At 43.3% G+C, this 20,715-nt stretch overlaps 1 protein-coding gene across 2 annotated transcripts in view; it reads right to left on the minus strand.

The window, feature by feature from the left end:
- TPST1 (tyrosylprotein sulfotransferase 1) overlaps positions 1-13,794 on the minus strand; it is a 100,712-nt gene extending 86,918 nt beyond the window's left edge. The window contains exon 1 of one of the 2 annotated variants that reach the window (XM_075852912.1): positions 13,629-13,794. The gene's annotated coding sequence lies outside the window, so the exon portion shown is untranslated. The remainder of the gene's footprint in view (positions 1-13,628) is intronic. The other variant, XM_075852913.1, reaches the window with a different exon arrangement.
- Positions 13,795-20,715: the final 6,921 nt, after the last annotated feature.

Consider the following 20,715-nt stretch of genomic DNA (forward strand, 5'->3'; position numbering starts at 1 on the left):
AACTATCGGCAGACCCCGCGATTTCGGACGGGGGTCTGCCGATATGTTAGAAACCCCTAAAATTCGGCGATTGCACCCGATCGCCGAATTTAAGGGGTTAATGCGCCGAAATCAGCGGCAAAGGACCGCTGGCCGGCAAGAGGGGAGTGTCAGCTGTCGGCGACAGCTGACCTCCTGGTTCCCGGTGCACACTGTCGCCGACAGTGTGCACCGGGATTAACTCAGTAACTGTACGTCCTCGTGCGGGAAGTAACTTCCTGCAACGACGTACAGTTACGTCCTGGTGCGGATAGGGGTTAACGTCAGTGTTGGTGCACATTTTTTAATCTCTCTATCTCTTTAGCAAATGGTGCATGAAACACGGACAGAACACAGAGAACGTCCGTATGCTGTCCGGGATTTTCACACACCCATAGACTTCAATGGGCGACGTAGTCCACAAAACGGACCAGAATAGGACATGGTGAGTTTCACGCAACGGAAACTAGAAAACAGATTGTACCAGTGACCACTCAACTCTTCTATCTCCATAGACATTAAAGGCTATGTACACATGTGACTTTGTTGTTTGTTTTTTTTAAATAAAAATGGTCTATCTGTGTGTTTTGTGCAACTGACTAAATACTTTTTATTAAAAATTATTTTTACATTTTTAAATATATTGTATACAAAGAAGCTGTATCTAGCGCTAAGACCTGAATCAGTCTTTGACATGCTGGATCTACCTGTAATCGATCACTTTTAAGTTATGAACTTAGATGTGATCGATAACAGCTCGATCCTACGGGTCAGAGACATGCAAGACCCGCTAACACTGAACCCGTCAGTCCCGCGGACCTGACAGTAACAGGATTCAGTGCAAGATACAGCTGCTCTGTATACAAGATACAAAGAAGCTGTATTTCAAAAAGTACAAATATTTTTTTATAAAATGTATTTAGGAAGTTGCACAAATGACACTGATGCACAATTTTAGTAAAAAAAACAAAACAATACAAAACAATATTTCAAAAGGTGTACATAGCCTTTAACCCCTACCCGCACCAGGACGTAACTGTACGTCGTTGCGGGAAGTTACTTCCCGCACGAGGACGTACAGTTACTGAGTTAATCCCGGTGCACACTGTCGGCGACAGTGTGCACCGGGAACCAGGAGGTCAGCTGTCGCCGACAGCTGACACTCCCCTCTTGCCGGCCAGCGGTCCTTTGCCGCTGATTTCGGCGCATTAACCCCTTAAATTCGGCGATCGGGTGCAATCGCCGAATTTTAGGGGTTTCTAACATATCGGCAGACCCCCGTCCGAAATCGCGGGGTCTGCCGATAGTTAGTATGGCAAACGGAAGCCAAACAATGGCTTCCGGGTCTGCCATGGACAGAAGCCCATCAGGACCAACCTTCGGCTGGTCCTGATAGGCTGATAGGCTTCCTGTCAGAGTGACAGAAAGTCACTGTGCCGTTCCCGATGCACACTGTCGGCGACAGTGTGCATCGGGAACTTGGAGATCAGCTGTCCCCGACAGCTGACACTCTCCAGTGTTGCCGATCAGCGGCTCATCGCCGCTGATTTCGGCAATTAACCCGTTACATGCGGGGCTCGATTGCGATCTCCGCATGTAGCGGGTTTGTAGCGCATCAGCAGCCCCCATGCAATCGTGGGGGCTTCTGATGCTTGTGATGGCACCCGGGGGCCAGACAACGGCCCCCAGGTCTGCCATGTATGTCAGCCTATGAGGATCAGCCTCTGTTGATCCTCGTAGACCAACTGTCAGAGTGACTGTGACGTCACACTGACAGTTGGAATACGTTACACTACCTAGGTAGTGTAATGTATTCCAGCAGCGATCAGAGCTGCAGGTCAAAAAAGAAAGTGTAAAAAGTAAAAGAAAAGTTAATAAACAAAAATATAAAGTGTAAAAAGTAAAAAAAAGTTAATAAAAATGTTTTATAAAAGTGTAAAAATAAAAGGTTTTGTTTTCCTATAATAAGTCATTTATTATAGGGAAAAAATGAAAACGTTAAAAAAAAGTACACATATTTGGTATCGCCGCGTTCGTAACGACCCAATCTATGAAACTATAATGTTAATTTTTCCGCACGGTGAACGCCGCAAACAAAATAAACGGAAAACTGTCAGCATCGCTATTTTTTGGTCACCACCCCTCCCAAGATATAGAATAAAAAGTGATCAAAAAGTCGCATTTACCCCAAAATGGTACCAATAAAAACTACAACCCGTCCCGCAAAAAACAAGACCTCCCACAGCTTTTTTGCCGAAAAAATAAAAACGTTACGGCTCAAAATAGCGTGTCCCAGAAAATAAATTATTTTATAGAAACTTAATTTTATTGTGCAAACGCTGCAAAACGTAAAAAAATCTATACACATATGGTATCGCCATAATCGTACCGACCGGCAGAATAAATTAAAACGTAATTTATTGCGCACGGTGAACGCTGTAATAAATAAAGAATTTAAAGCGCCAAAATCGCTGTTTTTTGGTCACCTTAGCTCTAAAAAAGATCCTGAGGGGCCAAAATCTCACTATACCCCTAGAAAAATTCCTTGAGGGGTGTAGATTCCAAAATGGGGTCACTTTTGGGGGGTTTACACTGTTTTGGTCCCTCCGGGGCGTTGCAAACCCGACATGGCACTGAAAACCAATCCAGCAAAATCTGCGCTCCAAAATCCAAAAGGCGCTCCTTCCCTCCTGAGCCCTGCTGTGGGTCCAAACATCAGTTTACGACCACATATGGGGTATTGCCGTAATCGGGAGAAATTGCTTTACAAATTTTGGGGTGCTTTTTCTCCTTTATTCCTTGTAAAAATGAAAAAATTCTATGTTTCCACAGAAAAATAGGTGATTTTCATCTTCACAGACTAATTCCACTAAATTCTGCAAAAAAACTGTGGGGTCAATATGCTATCTATACCCCTAGAAAAATGCCTTGAGGGGTGTAGTTTCCAAAATGGGGTCACTTTGGAGGGGTTTCGGCTGTTTAGGTACCACAAGACCGCCTCAAACCTGACATGGTGCCTAAAATATATTCCTAAAAAAAGGAGGCCCCGAAATCCACTAGCTGCTCCTTTGCTTCTGAGGCCTGTGTTTCAGTCCATTAGGACACTAGGGCCACATGTTGGATATTTCTAAAATCTGCAGAATCTGGGCAATAAATATTGAGTTGCGTTTCCCTGGTAAAACCTTCTGTGTTACAGATTTTTTTTTATTACAAATGAATTTCGGCAAAAAAAATGAAATTTGTAAATTTCACCTCTACTTTGCCTTAATTCCTGTGAAACGCCTAAAGGGTTAAAATATTTTCTGAATGTGGTTTTGAATACCTTGAGGGGTGCAGTTTTCAAAATGGGGTGATTTATGGGGACTTTCTAATATATAAGGCCCTCAAAGCCACTTCAGAACTGAACTGGTCCCTGAAAAAATAGCCTTTTGAAATTTTATTGAAAATATGAGAAATTGCTGCTAAAGTTCTAAGCCTTGTAACGTCCTAGAAAAATAAAAGTACGTGAAAAAAAATGATGCAAACATAAAGTAGACATATAGGGGATGTTAACTAGTAACTATTTTGTGTGGTATTACTATCTGTTTCACAAGCAAATACATTTAAATTTAGAAAAATGCAAATTTTTGCAAATTTTTGCTAAAATTTGAAGTTTTTCACAAATAAATATTGAATTTATCGACCAAATTTTTTCACTAACATAAAGTACAATATGTCACGAGAAAACAATCTCAGAATCGCTTGGATAGGTAAAAGCATTCCGGAGTTATTACCACATAAAGTGACACATGTCAGATTTGAAAAAATAGGCTGTGTCCACAAGGCCAAAACAGGCTGTGTCCTAAAGGGGTTAAGTGGCCAAGAGGGCTGAATGTTAGTAGCTGGAGGGGCTGCTGGTACAGATACATAGGTAAACATTTCATGTATAGTTACGCTATGGACTTTCAACAGATCTGAATGTTAAGTGTGGGTTTACTGCATATTAAACAGTAAAAAATGCCCCCACCTTTCTAGCAAGTACAATCCTGGAAAGATTAATAATATCAGCTGTCTAGGGAGTGACTAAATCAACGTCCAAAGTTCATATTGTAACACTCACTTTAGATTAAACAAGAATTGTGATACCTTTACAGATTATATTTCCTGCAGCATATTTTGTAAAACCACATTGTACCGTATGTGTGAACGTGGCTTAAAGAGGCTCTGTCACCAGATTTTGCAACCCCTATCTGCTATTGCAGCAGATAGGCGCTGCAATGTAGATTACAGTAACGTTTTTATTTTTAAAAAACGAGCATTTTTGGCCAAGTTATGACCATTTTTGTAATTATGCAAATGAGGCTTGCAAAAGTCCAAGTGGGTGTGTTTAAAAGTAAAAGTCCAAGTGGGCGTGTATTATGTGCGTACATCGGGGCGTTTTTAACCCCTTCCCGACATTTGCCGTACATGTACGTCATGGAAAGTACTGACTTCCCGCATCTTGCCGTACATGTACGTCAAACGTTTGGCACCGGCTCAGAAGCTGAGCCGGTCCCATCATCACCGGATCTCAGCTGTATCTTACAGCTGACATCCGACTGTAACGGCGGGGACCGAAATTAGCTTCGATCCCCGCCATTAACCCCTTAAGTGCAGCGCTCAAACGCGATCGCTGCACTTAAGGTGTTTGCAGCTCATCGGAACCCCAGTAATGAAATTGCCGGGGTTCCGGTGGCTGCAATGGCAACCGGAGGCCTAATACTGGCCTCCCGGTCTGCCTAGCACCGAAGCCGGTCAAGATCCGCCCGGCGGCGGAGCCTGATCGGCTTCCGTAGCTGCCGGCAAGATGGCGCCGGGTCAGGAGCTGATCCGGCGTCATCAGCGGTGGAAGTCAGCTGTACTGTACAGCTGACATCCACCTGTAACGGCAGGAACCGGAGCTAGCTCCGATCCCTGCCATTAACCCCTTCGATGCAGCAATCGAAAGCGATTGCTGCATCGTAGCGGTTACAAGCAGATCGCCAGCCCTGACAGGCAATCGGGACTGGCGACTGCTGTTATGGCAACAGGAGACACAATGGTCTCCTGCTCTGCCATTACGGAAGCCGATTTAGGCCCCGCCGGGAGGCGAAGCCTAAACGGCTTGCTGTCAGTGAATGACTGACAGATCTAATACATTGCACTACATAGGTAGTGCAATGTATTAGAAAAAAAAAAATCTGACCGTTGGACCTTCAAGTCCCCTAGTGGGACTTGAGAAAAAGTGTAAAAAAAGTATAAAAAAGTGTAAAAAAAAGTGCAAAAAATAAAAGTTTGAAAACAATAAAAGTTTCAAGTAATCAAATAACACACAATCCCCCTTTTACTCTTATCAAGTCCTTTATTATTGAAAAATAATAATAAACCATATGTATTTGGTATCGCCACGACCGTAACGACCGGAGGTATCAAAATATTATATTATTTATTGCACGCGGTGAACAGCGTAAAAAAAACCCGTAAAAAACGTTACCAGAGTTTCTGTTTTTTAGTCACTTTGCCCTACAAATATTACAATAAAAAGTGATCAAAAAGTCGCACGTATCCAAAAATGGTACCTATAAAAACTATAGCTCGTCCCGCAACAAACCAGCCCTCATACCGCTACGTCTATGAAAAATAAAATTAGTTATGGCTCCAATAAGTCAGGAAATAAAAAAATATGCAGTTGTGCCCGAGGAGAACATTTCTTCTGTTTCAAGAGGCGATTTATCAAGGACCTAAAATTAGGGAACCAGGAAGGGAGGGCCCAATCATATCCGATGGAAGCGACGGTGCCCGTATTATACCAGGATAATACTTTCCCAGCAAAATTCCCCAAACTACAAAGGCGCGGAGTGTGGACCAAAAGGGGGATAAGAAATGACACCATTTATCAGTGCGACACCGGCCTGTGCAGAAAGGATTGCTTCACAGCGTAACACACATCTATGGATTATTTTTATTTTTTTATACCACCTGACTATGCCCCTTATATACTCCGCCCCGCTTACATGTACCCCCACATTATAAAACACCAGCAATACTCAAACAAATATAGTACCAAGCAAAATCCACTCTCCAAAAGCCAAATGGTGCTCCCTCGGCCCTGAACCCTACAGCGTGCCCAAACAGCAGTTTCCTTCAACATATATGGCACCGTCATACCCGTGAGAACCCTTTTAACAATTTTTGTGGTGTGTGTCTCCAGCGTCATAAGCTGGGCATGACATATTTGCCACTGAATGGCATATCTAGGGAAAAATATAAATTTTTAATTTGCACCATCCGCAGCGCATTCATTTATGGAAAAGACCTGTGGGGTGAAAATGCTCACTACACCCCTTAATAAATGCCTTGAGGGGTGCAGTTCCATAATGGGGTCACTTATCAGGGGTTTATTTTTATTATTTCACATCTGAGCCTCTGCAGTTGTGAACCAATACTTTGTAAATCGCCAAATTAGGCCTCCACTCCGCATGGTACTCTTCACTTCTGAGCCCTGTCATATGTCCAGACAAAAGATTAGGGCCACATGTAGGGTGTTTCTAAAACCGGGAAACACCGCATAATAATTAGAGAGCTGTCTTGTTATGGTGGCACAAGCCGGGCACCACATATTGGCATATCTATGGAAAAAAATCCCATTTTCACTCTGCAACATTGAGCGCACACTAATTTCTACAAAACACCTGCAGGGTTAAAATGCTTACTACACCCCTTGGTAAATGCATTGAGGGGTGTAGTTTACAAAATGGGGTCACTTCTGGGGGGTTTCCACTGTTTTGGGCCCACAGGTGCCCAGAAACCAATCCAGCAACATCTGCACTCCAAATGGCGGTCCTTCCCTTCTGAGCCCTGCCGTTTGCCCAAACAGCAGTTTATGACCACATATGGGGTATTGCCGTACTCGGGAGAAATAGCTTTACAAATGTTGGGTTCTTTTTTTCCTTTATTTGTTGAGAAAATGAAAAAATTTGCGCTAAAGCTACGTCTTATTGAAGAAAAAGGACTGTTTTTATTTTCACTGCCTAATTCTAATAAATTCTATGAAACATCTGTGGGGTCAAAATGCTCACTACACCCCTAGATGCATTCTTCAAGAGGTGTAGTTTCCTAAATGGAGTCCCTTTTTGGGCGTTTTCATTGTTTTGTCCCCTCAGGGGCTTTGCAAATGTGACCTGGCCTCCGCAAATCATTCCTGCTAAATGTGATCTCAAAAAGTCAAATAGTGCTCTTTCCCTTCTAAGCCCTGCCGTGTGTCCAAACAGCCGTTTATTACCACATGTGGGGTATTGTTTTACTCGGGAGAAATTGCTTTACAAATTTTGTGGTGCTTTTTCTCCTTTAGTCCTTCTGGAAATGAGAAAAAATTAGCTAAACCTACATTTTCTTTGAAAAAATGTAGATTATTATTTTCAGGGCCTACTTCCAATAATTTCTGCAAAAAAACTGTGGTGTCAAATCGCTCACTATACCCCTAGATAATTTCCTCAATGGGTGTTGTTTCCAAAATGGGGTCACTTGTGGGGGGTTTCCACTGTTTTGTCCCCTCAGGGGCTTTGTAAATGTAACATGGCCTCCGCAAACCATTCCTGCTAAATTTGAGTTCCAAAAGCCAAATGGCGCTCTTTCCCTTCTCAGCCTCGCCGTGTGTCCAAACAGCCGTTTATTACCACATGTGGGGTACTGTTTTACTCGGGAGAAATTTCTTTACAAATTTTATGGTGATTTTTCTCCTTTAGTCCTTGTGGAAATGAAAAAAAATTAGCTAAACCTACATTTTATTTGAAAAAATGTAGATTTTCATTTTCACAGCCTACTTGCAAAAATTTCTGCAAAAAACCTGTGGGGTCAAAATGCTCACTATACCCCTAGATAATTTCCTCAAGGGGTATAGTTTCCAAAATGGGGTCACTTGTTTGGGGTTTTCACTGTTTTGTCCCCTCAGGGGCTTTGTAAATGTGACATGGCCTCCGCAAACCATTCCTGCTAAATGTGAACTCCAAAAGCCAAATGGCGCTCTTTCCCTTCTCAGCCACGCCGTGTCTCCAAACAACCGTTTATTACCACATGTGAGGTATTGTTTTACTCGGGAGAAATTGCTTTACAAATTTTGCGGTGCTTTTTCTCCTTTAGTCCTTGTGGAAATGAGAAAAAAAAATCGCTAAACCTACATTTTCTTTGAAGAAATGTTGATTTTAATTTTCACGGCCTACTTCCAATAATTTCTGTAAAAAACCTGTGCGGTGAAAATGCTCACTACACCCCTAGATAATTTCCTTGAGGTGTCTAGTTTCCCAGATGGGGTCACTTTTGGGGGATTTTGACTGTTTTGGCACCGCAAGAGCCCTTCAAACCTGACATGGTGCCTAAAATATATTCTAACAAAAATAAGGCCCCAAAATCCACTAGGTGCTCCTTTGCTTCTGAGGCCGGTGTTTCAGTCCAGTAGCACGCTACGGCCACATGTGGGATATTTCCTAAAACTGCAAAAACTGGGCAACAAATATTGAGTTGCATTTCTCTGGTAAAACCTTCTGTGTTATAAAAAAAATTGTATTAAAAATGTATTTCTGCAGAAAAATATGAAATTTGTAAATTTCACCTCTACTTTGCTTTAATTCCTGTGAAATGTTTAAAGGGTTAAGACATTTTCTAAATGCTGTTTTGAATACTTTGAGGGGTGAAGTTTTTAAAATGGGGTGACTTTTTTGGGGTTTCTAATATATAAGGCCCTCAAAACCACTTCACAACTGAACTGGCCCCTGTAAAAATAGCCTTTTGAAATTTTCTTGAAAATGTGAGAAATTGCTGCTAATGTTCTAAGCCTTGTGAGGTCATAGAAAAATAAAAGGATGTTCAAAAAACGATGCCAATCTAAAGTAGACATATGGGGGATGTTAATTAGCAACAATTTTGTGTATTATAACTGCCTGTCTTACAAGCAGATACATTTAAATTGAGAAAAATGCTAATTTTTGCAATTTTTCGCTAAATTTTGGTGTTTTTCACAATTAAATACTGAACATATCGAGCAAATTTTGCCAGTAACATAAAGTCCAATGTGTCACGAGAAAACAATCTCAGAATCGCTTGGATAGGTGAAAGCATTCCGGAGTTATTACCACATAAAGTGACACATGTCAGATTTGAAAAATGAGGCTCTGTCAGGAAGGTCAAAAGTGGCTAAAGAGGGAAGGGGTTAATACTTTTACGAGCTGGGCGCTGTGAAGAGAAGTAACATCCTCTTCTCTTCAGAACGCCCAGCTTGTGACAGTGCAGATCTGTGACGTCACTCACAGGTCCTGCATCGTGACGGCCACATCGGCAGCAGAGGCTACAGTTGATTCTGCAGCAGCATCAGCGTTTGCAGGTAAGATCGACTTACCTGCAAACGCTGATGCTGCTGCAGAATCAACTGTAGCCTCTGGTGCCGATGTGGCCGACACGATGCAGGACCTGTGAGTGACGTCACAGATCTGCACTGTCACAAGCTGGGCGTTCTGAAGAGAAGAGGATGTTACTTCTCTTCACAGCGCCCAGCTCGTAAAAGTATTAAAAACGCACCGATGTACGCACATAATACACACCCACTTGGACTTTTACTTTTAAACACACCCACTTGGACTTTTGCAAGCCTCATTTGCATAACTACAAAAATGGTCATAACTTGGCCAAAAATGCTCGTTTTTTTAAAATAAAAACGTTACTGTAATCTACATTGCAGCGCCTATCTGCTGCAATAGCAGATAGGGGTTGCAAAATCTGGTGACAGAGCCTCTTTAAGGCTATAGTCTAGAATTACATTGCACCAGCCAATGGTAGGAATCTTCATAACGTTGCTGAGCATCCCAAATCAACAGGTCGGGAGTACCCCCTTTAATTTTTCAGGAATTCTATATTGATGGCCTATGCTTAGGATAACTAATCAATAACAGATTGGTGGAGGTCCGACTCCCGGCATTACCACCGAACATATGACTGAATGGACGGAGCTGCAATCCCATGCACGGCCGCTATGTATGTGTATGATGCTGTGCCTGGTAACAATGAAGAGGCCGCGTCGTTCAGCTGATTGGTGGGAATGTTGGAAATTGGAACCCCACTGATCTGATATGGATGACCTATCGTAAGGATAGGCCATCAATATCAACGTCCTGGAAAACGCTTTATATTAGAAAGCACATTTCGGAAGTGTAAATAGAGATGTGACGTTTTTAACGTTCCTGAAGATATTTCCCATTGAAAACCACATGTGCAGTGACACATGTAGAGAGAGTACACGTGTGGTTTTATCTTTGCCAGTTTTGACATCACAGTCTTAAACGAGCTCAGATCCACATACTAAATGATTGTAATATGTAAATAGCAATGTATAAATACCCATTCACTAGTGCCGCACATCTGGAATTTTACTGCCGCATAAAAACTGCAACAAACTCATGGCCCTCACGATAAATTGGACAAAGCTCAATATCTCGCCAAGGAGACTGCGTTGACTTTGAAGAACGTGATAAACGATAGCATGCATTCCTTGCTTCATCTCCACATGTAAATGCTAAATAGATCATGGATGACATAAAATTGGCATTTACCCTTTGCAAAACGGATGACGCATGCATATTAATGATAGTTCAGACAAGAGTGCAGGTTTCCAAGACATCTCAATATACAGGGTGGGCCATTTATATGGATACACCTAAATAAAATGGGAATGGTTGGTGATATTAACTTCCTGTTTGTGGCACATTAGTATATGGGAGGGGGGAAACTTTTCAAGCTGGGTGTTGACCATGGCGGCCATTTTGAAGTCGCCCATTTTGTATCCAACTTTAGTTTTTTCAATGGGAAGAGGGTCATGTGACACATCAAACTTATCGAGAATTTCACAAGAAAAACAATGGTGTGCTTGGTTTTAACATTACTTTATTCTTTCATGAGTTATTTACAAGTTTCTGACCACTTATAAAATGTGTTCAAAGTGCTGCCCATTGTGTTGGATTGTCAATGCAACCCTCTTCTCCCACTCTTCACACACTGATAGCAACACCGCAGAAGAAATGCTAGCACAGGCTTCCAGTATCTGTAGTTTCAGTTGCTGCACACCTCGTATCTTCACAGCATAGACAATCAATGGAAACCTCAAGGCCACGGGATATCTGAAATTGCTACATGATGATGTGTTTCCCTCTTTATGCACTGAAGCTGGCACGTTCCCTGAGTTTTTCCAGCAAGATGGTGCACCACCACATTATGGGTGTCAGGTCCGAGCATTCCTAGATTAACAGTTTCCTGGAAAGTGGATTGGTCATCGTGGGCCAGTTGAATGGCCCCCTAGGTCTCCCGATCTGACCCCCTTAGACTTATCTTTGGGGTCATCTGAAGGCAATTGTCTATGCTGTGAAGATACGAGATGTGCAGCAACTGAAACTACGGATACTGGAAGCCTGTGCTAGCATTTCTTCTGCGGTGTTGCTATCAGTGTGTGAAGAGTGGGAGAAGAGGGTTGCATTGACAATCCAACACAATGGGCAGCACTTTGAACACATTTTACAAGTGGTCAGAAACTTGTAAATAACTCATGAAAGAATAAAGTAACGTTAAAACCAAGCACACCATTGTTTTTCTTGTGAAATTCTCAACAAGTTTGATGTGTCACATGACCCTCTTCCCATTGAAAAAAACGAAAGTTGGATACAAAATGTCCGACTTCAAAATGGCCACCACGGTTAACACCCAGCTTGAAAAGTTTCCCCCTCCCATATACTAATGTGCCACAAACAGGAAGTTAATATCACCAACCATTCCCATTTTATTTAGGTGTATCCATATAAATGGCCCACCCTGTATATGTAAACAGGAGTCTTTAGTGTCATCATCCAGGTGATGGCCCCACATTGTCCCATGTAAGGGGTCGTATCTCAGACAGCGCTACTAGGCGAGACCTCAGTCCAATAGAGGACATCCGATGGAGCATGCTGCAATTTTTTTTATTTTTTTTTTGGACTTTGGAAAAAAAAATCTTTGTATACTGCCATATTTTTAGATGGCAGCGAGCAGGTGCAGTAAATGATGCGGAGCAGCAAATTCAGCATTGTATTACTATAAGTTATAGGATGCAGGACCCAGTAGACGGCCTTACATAGTAGCAATGAGGCTATTAAGGGACATCTGTCACCTGTAACCCTGTTGACAGCGTCAATTCTACAGCGTAGGCAGCATGGACGGCTTCCAAAGCTGTGGCACAGCATCCATACCACGGGGTATCGGAACAGAGATACATTGTTCCATCATGCTATAGCCATCCTGCATCCCACTTGTTCACAGATGGATGTGATGAAAATCTTTGAACTCAATAGATTGGGGAGATTTATCAAAACCAGTACAAAGAGATTCAGTTACTTTTCTGTACAGCCTGGCATAGCTCAGTAGCTGCGCTGTACACCTTGTATTAATATTCCACATTAGTAAACAGGCCCCATCATGCCAGCATTTTATTTGACCTCTTCAAGCAGTGTAATGTGACAATGTGCCCCCCACATCAGGGGTAGACAAATTCCTAAAGTCTAGGAGACATTTACCCATCAGCACGGTGCCCTTTTACTGCCCAACTACAAATGACAGACTCTTCAGCTCTACAGAACCCCGCTCAGTGGCAGATACGAGATGCTGGGTAAGAAGCAGCCCTGGGTTACACAAGTACCAGCTTTTGTGTTGGTAACCAGGCATTTTAAAAAAAAAACAACCAGTGTGCCAGCTGCCTCGCACAAATATCATTGACAATGGGGCAGATTTATTATTGCCTCTGCACCTCAGATCCTGTTTCATGCCCCTATTTTCTTGGTGCACAGATTGATGGGCAACTTTATTAATGCGTGCGCCAGAAAGAACCTTGATTTCCGTCATGCTCGTCATGCCATGTCGCACACTTAGAATATGAAAGTGGATCTGTCGAGTCATGAAATGTGCCAAATTTATCACTTGCGTGCGCCAGCTTTCTAGTGCAAAATACTGATCTAGAACATGGGTGGCGTGAAACATGCGCCAAATCTATCAGTGTCCAGATCAATGAAAAAGTCGGCGCATGCACAGCCTAGCACATCTAGTTTGAGGGTATCATTGACCCTTGCTCATGGACCCGTCACCTGGAACAAGAAGCAGCAGCTTGGCATGATACCCAGCACTAGGTAAGAAAGAGGTTTGGGGCCAGGACCAGGGAACTAGGAAAGCCGCAGCCTGCTGTAATAAGCCTCCTGGAGACCAGATACCCAGCACATACCTGAGGGTAGCCTATGAACTAGAGGTCTGATGCTGTACTAAATCAGCCTGGCACATGAGACACAGCACTGGGCACAAAGCAGCCGTGCAATAGAAATGTAGTACCTCCCCTTATATACCCAGCATCTAATAATCTCCCTGTGCCAGTGTGCCACTATACTACTGGGTTATTAGCCACGTATAATAACCAGCAATAAACATTCCCGCTGATACGTAATACAGAGCTATGCACGCAGTACGGGACAGCGCTAGTATAAGCAGCTCTTGCTACATTAGCTGAGGCGGCCATAGCTGCTAATAAGTGACTGGAAGTCATTAGATGTGGCGCTTACCTGTATCCGGTACCGGGCAGGCAGCCCGTCAGCTCCAGTTCCCCCCTCCCCCCGACATCATGTCCTATCTCCGCCGTTCTCTGCTTCTCTTCCGAACACTCGCAGCTCGTACACAGTCCGGTACTGCCAGGCACGGGAGTGAGAGATGTCCCAGGCGCGCTCATTGGCCAGCGGGAAGAGGGGCTGCGGTAAGATCCGATCTGTGATTGGCAGAGTAGCCTGTGGGCGGGGCGGAGGAGTAGTGAACGGTGTGAAGCACCGGGGGTCGCGTACTGAGGGTCTCTTCACTGAGGCAGTGACGTGCGGCAGCGACTCACAGCGTCATTGTACGATCTTCAACAAGGTGCATTTTTATGGGAATTGCACAGTGCTCCATAAAATAATATCAAAGTGTCCATTTCATCATTGACAGCAAATACATCATAAATATGACATACAAAAAAGTGCATAGTATTATTTTAATCATCTCCTATGAAGTGTCTCAATTATTTTTTAGTGTAACAATAACAGACAATTACACCACTAAAGGTTAATATTTCTACCGACCTGCCCATACACATTAAACGGCCGAGGGTGCATAAGTTCTCAATAGGGAGAGGGGAATAAGCCGTTGCCAGTCACCCCTGGCATCAGCTTATCTCCCTAGAGCACAAAGGATCGGGCATGTTGAAATTCAACCTTCCCGATCCTTTTTCCCCCCTAAATCTGCCGAACATCTGTCAGCTGAAGGTCTAATACACATTAGATGGTTGTCCGATCCCACAGTAGTCAAATAATCCATGGCCACCATAAGGCTCTGTTCACATCTGCATCAGAGCCTCCATCATAGATTCCATCAGATTTCAAGGTAAGGATAGCGATGTAGTACTATATGTCCCGTTAAAACGACAGAACCCAACTAACCACATTATAATTCAAGGGGATCCATAGGGCGCCACCGATTTCCATTATAAACGGAAGATGTGAACAGAGCATAAGGCTCTGTTCATACTGGTGTCATTTTCAAAGATATTCCATGATGAATATGTTATGATCCATCTGACGGGTTCATAACCCACCCACTCTGTGTATCTCCAATTTTAAACAGATTTTAATCTCACAGATTCATACCATTAATTCTATCCCAAACAAATTTGGCCATTCTCCATAGTATGCCATATTACACTGGTATTCTCCCCTAGCATCATTGCTCACAGAACTTAGCATCATACAAATCCTATCAGGCTGGGGTCACACAACCATGCCATTTTGCCGTGACGTGTGAACCTAGCGATATGGTTGTTTCCAGACTTTTCCAATCACTTGGAAACAGAAATCTGTTTAGTTATATAATGGCCCTAGAGCAGGGGTGTCAAACTCATTTTCATTGATGGCCACCCACATCAGCCTTATGGTTGCCTTCAAAGGGCCGATTGTAATTGTAAGGCCGGATTTACACGAGAGTGTGCGTTTTGCGCGTGCAAAAAAAGCGGCGTTTTGCGCGTGCAAAAAAAGCGGCGTTTTGCACGTACAAAAGGTACTTAACAGCTCCGTGTGTCAGCCGCGTATGATGCGTGGCTGCGTGCTTTTCGCGCAGCCGCCATCATTATGACACTTTGTATGTTTGTAAACAGAAAAGCACGTGGTGCTTTTCTGTTTTCCTTCATACTTTTTACTGCTGTTGCGCGAATCACGCGCATCCCACGGAAGTGCTTCCGTGTGGTGCGCGTGATTTTCACGCACCCATTGACTTCAATGGGTGCGTGATGCGCAAGCAACACAGAAATATAGGACATGTCGTGAGTTTTACGCAGCGGACACACGCTGCGTGAAACTCACGGACTGTCTGCACGACCCCATAGACTAACATAGGTCCGTGCGAGGCGCGTGAAAATCATGCGTGTTGCACGGACCTATTATACGTTCGTCTAAATAAGCCCTAAGACTGTATAACTGTAACAGCTCGCTTAACTGTTAAGGAGTAGTTACATTTATATTAATCCACACTGCCCCAGATGGTAATAATGATCCCTCAGTGCTCGACACAATAAAATACCCCCTCAGTAACCGTTCCCCCACACAGTAATAATGCCCCAGTGGAGCCCCCTGTAGATAGCACCACACACAGCCCACCTTGTAGAGAGTGCCACAGACTTCCCTTTGTACATAGTGCCCCACAGACCCACGTGTAGAGAGTGCCACACAGCCCCCCTGAAGATAGTGCCACACAGCCCCCCTGAAGATAGGGCCACACAGCCCCCCTTGTAAAGAGTGCCACACAGTCCGCCCCTTGTAGACAGTCCCACACATAGGGTCCAGAGCGCCCTAAGCCACATAGGCCCAAGAGCAGAAAGCGGTAGCTTACCTGCATATTTTCAGATTGAAAAAAAGCCCGCTTATTAAGCTAATTTATATATTATACCTAAAAAAATAGTGACAGATGTTCTTTCAAGCGGCTTCCACATTTTTTTGTTTGTATTTCCATTTTAAAATATTGTGGACAGGAATAAATCAGTACTACAGAATAAAGTTTTTTGTGCAGTACCGATTGAAGAATGTCCGGGTTGCCATGGAACCGGGTGCTGCGCACATACGGGTCGACGACAATATGCTGCAGAAAAGGAGTGGGCTCTGGAGGAGAATTATTACAATAGATGGCAGTATTACTAATGCGGCACTGTGGGGGAGTACTATTACTATTAGGGGCACTGTTGGAAAGCATTATTACAATGGAGGAGTACTGTTACTATTGAGGGTACTATAGGGGCACTGTTACGAATGGGAACACTCTAGGCTGGCATTTTTACTATTGGGGGCCACTATTACTAATGTGGGTACTCTGGGGAAGCATTCTTACCATTATGGCCCTATTACTAATAGGGCTTTTTGGAAGAGCTATGGTACAATTGAGGGCACTATTGTGTCACTATTACTAATAGGGGCACTGTGGGAGGGCAGTGTTTGTAATCGGGGCACTGTACGGGAGCACTATTACTAATGTGGGTACTCTGCAGGAGCAGTATTATAAATGAGGGCATTATGGCGGTCACGATTACTAATGGGGGCATTGTAGGAAATCACTATTACTAGGGGAGGCACTGTTGCTAATGGGCACTATGGCAGATCATTATTACTATTTGGGGAACTAAGGAGAAGCAGTATTACTAATGTGGGCATTCTGCTTTGCACAATTATTTTAAGTAGCACTAATTGAGCACTATTACTGGCAGGGTCACTAACTACTTGCAAAATTATTTTTCGGGGAACTTTTACTGGTGGTACAATTACTGTCAGAGGTACTATTTGTTGGGCACAATTATTTTTGAGCGCTCTGTGTGGCACTAATTACTGAAGGGGGGACTATGTATGGTACTATTATTTTCAGCGGGACTATCTGTATGTCACTACTATCTCTGTAGTACCATTTTTGAGACCACTGGGCAGCACAGCAGACACAATATCAGGGGTAGCAGCAGGATGACACTCTTAGGGCACGAAGATGGGGAATTTGTGTTGAGGAGGTTGGGAGGATGATTGAGGAACCTAAGATGTCTGGTCAGCAAATGCTGCAGTTGAGTCATGGCTGGAAGAAGTTGTCATGGTGGTCTGGGCCAAGAGGAAAAGAGGAGGAAAGAGAACGCATACCATCAGAGAAGACCTGTGAGTTACTGGATGTAATTGTTGTGTATTTTGCCTGTGACTGCATGTGATATGTGCTGGGTTCTCCTGTATGTTCTGTAGTGATAAATTGAATAAAAAAAGAATAATATTCATCCAGGGACTGTGTATTTTAATGCTCCAGCAACACCCCAGATAACTTACACACCAGTCCTCTTACAACTTGGTACCAAGCAGATCTCAAAACGATTCCGAATAACATTAGATCTCCATCCGCTAAGGTTGCCTACCTCTGAATTAGTGAATCAGGCAGAAAAATTCTCTCTTCCCTAGCTCCAAGGAACAAATTATGATTTATTTTTGTTATTGCTGGCACCTTCCACATAGTATGTTTTTCGCCTAACAGCAGGTTACAAGATGGGGTAGGGCGGACGCTTTTATGTGATTAGAAGGGAAAAATTAAAGACAATATACACCTTTGAAATAGTTTTTTGTTTTTTTAGTTAATACAAATGTCTATCAGTCTGTTTGGTGCAACTTTCTAAATACTTTTTATTAAAAATTACATTTACTTTTTGAGATAGAGCTGCTTTGTAACCTGCATACAGACTAGCTGTATCATGCACTGAGATCTAAATCCGTCAGGTCAGTGACACTAACGAGTTCAGTGTCAGCGGTTCAGGATCCCCATGTTATCGACCTGTTATGAACTTTGATGTGATCGGTAACAGCTTGAACCCGTCAGTGTCGCTGACCTGATGGATATGTGTCAGCGCTAGACACAGCTGCTCTGTATACAGGATACAAAGCAGCTAAACCTCAAAAAGTAAAAATCTTTTTTTAATAAAAAGTATTTAGAAAGTTGCACTAAACACACTGATAGGGATTTTTATAAAAAAAAAAAAAAAAGATTTCAATGGTGTACATAGCCTTTAAGCAGCGTTCGTTCGTGGACAATTGACACATAATCTAGATAAATAGATATTTTTGTGTATGTGCAGCAACTAAATTAAAATAAATTCTACACATTCTTGGCCATATAGGCTTCTCCTCCCTGAGGGCATAGCACTTACTGTAAAAGGAACCAGACACGTATCTGCTTGCTGGCCTCCAGCTCAGTACATGTACAAGTATGTCCTGCTTTCCACCAGCACTAAGGGCCTGTTCACATCAGTGTTGTCTTTTCGTTAAAGGCTTCCATCAGAGGTAACCATCGGGGGAATCCCTCAACGCAAAGGCAAAGAGAAACCTTAGCTTCCGTTTGCATCACCATTGATCTCAATAGTAACGGAAATTTTGCTAATGGTTTCTGTTTGTCACCATTATGACAGGGTTCCGTTGTTTTTGACAGAATCAATAGCGCAATTGATTACGTAAAAACAATAGAACCCTGTCACAACAATGGCAAACAGAAAACATTAGCAAAGTTTCAGTTTCTATTGAGATCAATGGTGATGCAAACGGAAACTAAGGTTTCCATTTGCCTTTCCATTGAGGGGTTCCCTTGACGGAAACCTCCGACAGAACCCCTCAATGGAAAGACAACTATAACGGTTCTCACCGGTTTGTTCGTGGATCCTCGGTGTCGTCTGGGAGATGGTGCTTGGAACCCAGGCAACGCTTGGCACAGCGGGTACAGGCGGTCGGATGGATAGGCAGAAGTCAGGACAGGCAGCAGATGTCGTAACGGGTATGGCAGCAATAGGTCAAGGCAGGCGGCAGACAAGGATAGTCAAGTTCAGGCAGAGGTCAGTAATGGGAAATCCAGACAAAAGGCAGAAGGGACGGAAACAGAGAACCAGGGCACAGGGAAACTCACGGGGAAGTTGGTTGAACAAGCATGGATGCAGGGAAAGAGGTACCTTAAATAGGAAGTCTTAGGAATTAAGGCGCGCGCTGGCCCTTTAAGACAGGATGAGTCAGCGTGCGCGCCCTCTAGTGACTGCAGCCGCACATCGAGGATGACGGCCGCGGAGGGAGGTACGGGATGCACTTACCTGACGCCGTCCAGAGCCAGAAGAGCGTCCGGATCAGGTAAGTGGAGCTCTGGAGGAGCATGTGGTAATGGAGGACGCTGGAACCGGAGCAGAGGCCGTGGGGAAGGTGGGGAACGGCGAGGTAGCCGTTACAACAACGCTGATGTGAACACAGCCTAAACTCCACTGAACAATTTATCTCTGTGGGCAAAAGATTTATTTTTGCATTCTATTTTTATTTGATATAATGATACAATTACCCAGCCAGACTCGAAAACATCACAAGAAAGCATGTAATATCAGGTGGACAAAAACAGGTGACAGTTCTTTCCATATACAATATTGTACTGAGCTAAGGAAGATACACCCGAGTAGACAATGTATACAATAGAAAAACAGCAATATACAGAACCTGGGAACTCCTGAGATAATAGTTGGGTAAAATAAATTAGAAATATATGGGGAAGGGGGGGAAATGGTAAAATAGGAAAGAGGCTGAGATGGAAAGACAATAGAAGATCTCTAGTAAGAATCTCTCAGACGAACTAAGTGCCAGCAGGCATATTATAAGCAGCATATTCTGATGCATCATTTTTTATCAAGTGGCTCTGTTAACATTACTAATGTTCAGCAGATATAGAACAGATGGCGCCCGTGACAAACAGTCTGTCTGCGTAATTTTATTATTTAATTGAGAATTTGACAAACAAGAAATGCCTTTTAAGTGAAATCGTTTCTTGGAGAAAACGGACGTAACAAGTAACTATGTAGCCCCTTAAACCTTGGATAGGGGCTCCTCTCTGACATGATCACCGTAAGTAACTATTTCTTTGGACTGGTAAATTAGCCAACCAGAAAATCCCCAAACTAAATTTCTGTGTCCCATTTATCTGTACCAATTCACACCACTAGCACCTCTTCTATATTTTGACTAACAGTGCTGGAACTCCAATAGAGTAAATCACTGCCGGCAGCGCCTGTCACTAGGCAGACATAATTGAATCAACAAATATAATTTTTTCAAATAAATTAATGTTTGAGTTGATTTAAAACAACCTTTAAATAGAAGTTTTTACTTTTGAAGATACCACTTCTATGTATCCTGTATTCATAGAAGCTGTATCCTTCCATCAAAACTGGTTCTGTCTGGTCAGCTGCACTGACGGGCTCCGGAAAAAGCTGCTTCTGCGTGTCTTTGACACGCAGAAGCCAGCTACTAACGATCACATCTAAGGCTGGGTTCATGGCTGCGTCGGGTCATTCCGTTGTTCTGCTCCGACAGAGGAATAGAACAAGGGAATACCAGAAACAAAGGTTCCGTTTCACCACGGACACCACCAGCGGCAAACAGAACCCATTGAGTTTAATGGGTTCCTTTCTGTCGGGATGTCCGTGGTTTTACGGAAACAATAGCGCAGCATGCTGCGCTATTGTTTCCGGTAATCTCGGTTGGATCTGCAATGGAGGCCCCTAACGGAGCTTCCGATGCAGATGTGTGCAGAGCCTAGGTGAGC

The sequence above is a fragment of the Rhinoderma darwinii genome, chromosome 2, assembly GCF_050947455.1.
Source record: "Rhinoderma darwinii isolate aRhiDar2 chromosome 2, aRhiDar2.hap1, whole genome shotgun sequence".
NCBI classification, from domain to species: domain Eukaryota; kingdom Metazoa; phylum Chordata; class Amphibia; order Anura; family Rhinodermatidae; genus Rhinoderma; species Rhinoderma darwinii.